This window comes from Mus caroli, unplaced genomic scaffold (assembly GCF_978045245.1).
Source record: "Mus caroli unplaced genomic scaffold, Mus_caroli_1 scaffold_14, whole genome shotgun sequence".
Taxonomy (NCBI): Eukaryota; Metazoa; Chordata; class Mammalia; order Rodentia; family Muridae; genus Mus; species Mus caroli.
In genome coordinates, this window is record NW_028227269.1 from 86007833 (window position 1) to 86013938 (window position 6106).

Sequence of the window (6106 nt, forward strand, 5' to 3'; positions counted from 1 at the left end):
AGCCTGGTCTACAGAGTAAGTTTCAGGATAGCCTGGGCTATACGTAGAAACTCTGTCTCCAAAACAAAACAAAACATACAAACAAACAAAAATAAATAATAAAATAAAACAAATCCTTTAAAATAGCGTTTATAATGACAAAGGACTGGTGTGCAACTGTACTGGCTCTAAGAATGTCATATGTTGTCAATTGAAAGTGCCATTGACCTTTTGTGGCCATCGGTGGATCGCAGCCGCCAAAATGAAGTTCAATCCCTTCGTGATTTCTGTCCGAAGCAAGAACTGCAAACGGCATTTCAATGCACCCTCTTACATTCGGAGGAAGATCATGTCTTCCCCTCTTTCCAAATAGCTGAGACAGAAGTATAACGTTCAGTCTATGCCCATTCGGAAGGATGACAAAGTTCAGGTTGTTTGCGGACACCTCAAAGGCCAGCAGATTGGTAAGGTGGTCCAAGTGTACAGGAAGAAGTACATCATCTACATCGAACGTGTCCAGCGAGAGAAGGCTAATGGCACAACCATCCACGTGGGCATCCACCCCAGCAAGGTCGTTATCACCAGGCTAAAGCTGGACAAGGACCGCAAGAAGATCCTGGAGAGGAAAGCCAAGTCCCTACAAGTAGGAAAGGAGAAGGGCAAATACAAGGAAGAAATGATCGAGAAGATGCAGGAGTAGAGACATCTCATGCACGGCTTTCATTAAAGACTGCTTAAGTTAAAAAAAGAAAGTGCCATTAAGGTAGGGGTATAGTTCAGTGGCAGTGTAAGCGTTCAGCATTTGTGAGGCACTGGGTTCAATTCCCAGCACACAAAAATGTTTTTTAAGTTAAAATGAAAACTTGAATTGTATACTCTATGATGTAAATCTCAATAGGGTATCCCAAAAATGTTTTGAAATAAAAACAAGAAGACATACCCTGTCTCTGCCTTGTGTTCCCATCACTGTGACCTTGAGACATGTCATGCTGTCCCTGGTAAGAAGGACTGTAGTCAACAATGAGACAAAACACAGCTTTCCTGCCTTAGAAAGAAGAGGAGCCAGAAAGAAGGAGTGTTCTTCTTAGGCACTGTCTGCATCTGTTTCCTGGGATAATGGAGTTTTCCTGGAAAAGGATGGCTAGTCAGGCCTGGAATCTCAGAAATGGGCATGTGAAGGCACAAGGGTCAAGGGATCCTCAGGGCCAGCCTATGCAACATGTGACCCTGGTTCAAAAACTGAACAAACAGAGCAGTAAAAATAGTCAGGAACAAACAAAGGGGCTTTTTCTCTTCACTTTTTAATTTTTTTTTTTAATTTCTTAAAGACAGGGTCTCACCATGTAGCCCTGGCTGTCCTGGAACTCACTCTGTAGACCAGGCTGACCCCGACCTCATAGAGATCATAGAAGCCTCTGCCTTCTGAGTACTGGGGTTAAAGGCAGGCACCACCCTGCTCTCTTTACATTATTATAGAACCTTCCAAAGATGTCTCTGTCTTCTCCCTCACACTCTACACTTACTTGGTAACGGGACATTCTGAACAATATATCTAACTTTCCTTGAGATGATCTCATTGGAATTTTCTTCTTCTTGTATCATCCCCATAGCCAATTTCTTTTGATTGGTCCCCAGTATTGGTCTCGAGGGACCACACTGCCCTACTGCCCTATGTCTTGAAGAGTGATACTTTGTTGTTTATGCTCCCAGGATGCCTTACACCCTCAGCAAAGGTTTTCTCAGCTGGTTTTCTAAAAAGCACAGAGGTTAGAGGGAGAGAGAGTACAACGGGGGAGTCCAAAAGGCTGCACAAGGAAAGAAACTCTCTTGTACCAGCTCAAAGACCTTGATCCTGGACTGGTGATATGGTCCAGCAGGTGAAAGCATTTACTGCCAAACCCCTGAATTCAGTCCCCAGACACACACGGGTAGAGAGAACTGACTTTTGCAAGTGTTCTCTGGGCTCTACAAGCACTCAACACACACAGACACACAGACACACACGGGTAGAGAGAACTGACTCTCACAAGTGTTCTCTGGTCTCTACAAGCACTCAAAACACACACACACACACATCCCCTTTATTGGTTGTTCTGTTTTGGTTTTGATTTTTTTCAAGACAGGATTTCTCTGTGTGGCCCTGACTGCCCTGGAATTTGCTCTGTGAATCAGACTGACCTCAAACTCAGAGATTCACTTGCTTTGGCCTTCTGGGTGCTGGCATTAAAGGAGTAGGCTACCACAACTGGTATAGGCCCCCTACACATAGGTAGCAGATGTCCAGTGTAGTCTCCATGTGGGTCCCCTAACAAGTGGAGCAGGGACTGTCCCTGACTCTGTGGCCCGCCTTTGGATCCCTTTCCCCTAGCTAGGCTGCCTTATCTGGCCTCAGTGGGAGAGGATGCACCTAGTCCTATTTCTACTAGATGTGCCAGGGAGGGTTGGTACCCATGGAGGAGGGGGTCTTCCCTCCTCAAAGGAGAAGGGGAGGGGGCAATGGGGTGTGTAGGGAATGGACTGTGAAGGAAGGAGGGGGACTTCAATTGAGCTGTAAAGTGAATGAATAAATAAATTAAGGAAAAAAAAATAAAGGCGTGTGCCACCACCACCCTACTGTGCATAAATACTTTTTAAAAATGCCCTTGATCTTTTAATATATCCAAATATGGTACACTTTTTAAAAGTGATTTGTTTTTATTTCATGTAGTTGCAGACACTAGTGAGCTGTCATGTGGGTTCTGGGAATTGAACCCAGAGCCTCGTGGTAGAAGAGCCAGTGGTGTTAACCACTGAACCACCTCTCCAGCTCCCATGTGTAGTACACTTCACATGTGTAGTATCAGCTTCTAAGCTTAAGTGGTAGCTTTGAGAACACCCTTTTATTTCACCCAAACTTTCCCGTGCCGATCACTCTGGTATGTCTCCCTCTTTTTCTTCTTGTTATTTGTTACTGTTTGTTGATTGGTTGGTTGTTGGAGTCAGAGTTTCTCTGTGTAGCCCTGGCTGTCCTACAACTCCCTCTGTAGGCCAGGTTCGCCTCAAACTCACAGAGGTCCACCTGCCTCTGCCTCCCAAAATGCTCAGGTTAAAGTCAAGCACCATCACCGCCCGGCTAGGATGCTTTGTACTTGCTTCTCTGGTTAGGGGTCATGCATTGAGTGAATTGAAGATTGCTCAAGTACAGAACAGGGATATTATTGACTCACGCATGACTCAGGGAAGTAAACCTGTTTGCTCTGAGAGGTGTGTCAGATAAATGTGAGGCTCACATGAGCTACAGCCATTTAGCTACCACAGAAAACATCTAGGAAAGCTAACACCAGGAAGTGGGCCGTGTGACTGTTGTGTGATATTCCCAGGAGAGATATGAAGAGAGGTCTATTCCCTAGTCAGGACACCAACTCCCAGACAGATGAGCAGATACAGTCGAGTCTAACTTAGTGAACAGTGAGTTGACTGGGGTAGCTCACTGAAGCACAAGTGACTCAAGGCAGCTGCATCACCGAAAGAGCCCAGCCCATCAGGAGTGACAGGGAAGCTGCCCCCACACAACCTGCAGGCAGTACCACTAGATGACTTCCTTCCTCCTGTCAGCCTCAGCTCACTAGTTACCTATCCTCAGGGAGGCGTCTTGTGAATCTGATCCATTTCTCAGATCCCTGAGTTTTGTAAATTTTGTTAGCTCCCTGAGATGTCTAAGCCTCCTGCCTGTCTCCAGTGAGGACTGTTTCAATATGGAGGAACTAAGTACAAGAGAGAGGCTCACTGACAAGGCAGGAGACGGCTGCTGTTGAAGGATGACTGCAGTGTGCACTAAACTTGTCAGCTCTGCAGTACCAGAAGAGGTAGGTTGAAGTGTATGTGTGTGTGTGTGTGTGTGTGTGTGTGTGTGTGTGGGTGGGTGTGTGACTGAGACTATAAGCATGCAGTTGTTATAATTATTCATCAGAATCCTTTTGTTGTTGTTTGTTTTAGTTTTTTGTTTTTAGAGACAAGTTTTCTCTATAGCCATGGCTGTCCTGGAACTCAGTCTGTAGACCAGGCAGGTCTTGAACTCATAGATCCACTTGCTTCAGCCTCACAAGTGCTGGGATTAAAGGCAGGGGCCAACACCGCCCAGCTTCCTTTTTTTAATTTTTTTTTTTTTTTGGTTTTTTTTTTTGTTTTTTTTTTTTTGTTTTTTGGTTTTTTTCGAGACAGGGTTTCTCTGTATAGCCCTGGCTGTCCTGGAACTCACTCTGTAGACCAGGCTGGCCTCGAACTCAGAAATCCGCCTGCCTCTGCCTCCCAAGTGCTGGGATTAAAGGTGTGCGCCACCACCACCCGGCTCTTTTTTTAATTTTTAATGAAACAGGGTGTAATGTAGCCCAGGCTGTCATAAAACTCACAATGTAGTCAAGGGTGACCTTGAATGTCTCATTCTCCTGCCTCTATCTTAATGCTGAAACTACAAGCATCAGCCACCATACCCAGTTATGCAGTACTAGGGATTGAACTCAGGCTCTGTGAATGCTAGACAAAAATAAAATAAAATAAAATCTACTAACTGAGCTATATTCCCAGTTCATCAAAATCTTTTTAATAACACTTTTGAGATCTACTGAGGGACTGGAGAGATGGCTCAGCAGTTAAGAGGTCTAATCAATTTTTTTTTTGTTTGTTTGTTTGTTTGTTTGTTTTTTTCGAGACTAGGGTTTCTCTGTGTAGCCCTGGCTGTCCTGGAACTCACTCTGTAGACCAGGCTGGCCTTGAACTCAGACATCCTCCTGCCTCTGCCTCCCGAGTGCTGGGATTAAAGGCATGCGCTACCACGCCCAGCGGTCTAATGAATTTTAACTAAACTATACATAGTCAAATGCATAATTTGATGAATTTTCATATGTGTCTATTACTTGTCCATGCGGTATTGTTATGCTCTAGGTGGCTAGGTGTGTATGGGGATGGTGATAGTGGTGCACGCCTGTGTACACACATGTGAGGATGGAGATGCCGGTGTGCTCATGTGCCTTACTCCCTTGATAGAGGTTATGTCCCTGAACCTGAAGCTTGCCCTTCGAGCTAGCCTGTGAGCTCCTAGGTCTGTCTATCTGTAGGTCTGTCTGTCTGTGTTCCTCAAAAGTTGGGGTTACAGGTATGGCAGTCATGTTTGACTTTTCTGTGGAAGATGGAGACTTGAACTCAGGTTCTCATGTTTATATAGCAAGAGTTCTTACCTACTGAGCTATCTGCCAGCCCCCTGGGTGTTTCTTAATCCAATTCAATTCAAGTTGGTAGCCCAAGTGAAGCATCATACTTTCAGTTGTTGTGTGCTCACGTGGGATTGTTTTGTTTTGCTGCTTTGAGACACTCTCATTATGTAGCCCAGGTTAGCCTAGAGTTCAAAATCTTCCCACCTCAACCTCCCAAGTGCTGGGATTATAGACATAAATCACTATGCCTGATTAAAGTGGGATCATTTCTATTTCTCTCTCTCTCTCTCTCTTTTGTTTTTGTTTCTCTGTGTAGCCCTGGCTGTCCTTGAACTCACTCTAGCCTTAAATTCAATACTCCACCTGCCTCTGCTTCCTGAGGGCTGTGATTAAAGGCGTGTGTCACCATGCCCAGCTACTTCTGTTTCTTCTTGTGCCTTTATATACCGAACAATCAAACACAAAATATTGAGTTCCTCTTGTGAATTGATTGGCTTTCTACTTTAAAGTAGCTCCCCTGTTTTAACTTTGCAGCTATTTATAATTACAATTAAAACCCAATAATAGTGGAACTACAAGCTTGCTTTAATAACTAAAACAATTAACTGAACAAAACATATTAGTAAGCTACAAAGACTCCTCACACTCATTTTAATAGACACAAAAAAGCGTTTGGCAAAAAAAAAAATTTTAAATGATAAAACACTCAACACCTTAGGAAAAGCCAGTTTCAGCAGCCCCATCAAGGGCACTCACGACACGCATACAGCTGGAATTACTTTAGTGGTGAACGTCTGGATTATTATTTTTTCCCAAGATCACAATGATGATTTGAAGGTCACCTGTCGACGCTTGTATTTAACAGTGTACTGCAGCTTGTTGCCAGGGCAATTTAAAAGAGAAGGTTAAATAAAAGGCTTTCAGGCACGAGGGTGAAT

The 6106-nt window shown here is 44.2% G+C and overlaps 1 pseudogene; it reads left to right on the top strand.

Annotated features, from left to right (window-relative positions):
* Positions 1–241: 241 nt before the first annotated feature.
* Positions 242–679, top strand: LOC110307243 (large ribosomal subunit protein uL24 pseudogene; annotated as a pseudogene).
* The last annotated feature ends 5427 nt before the right edge of the window (positions 680–6106 follow it).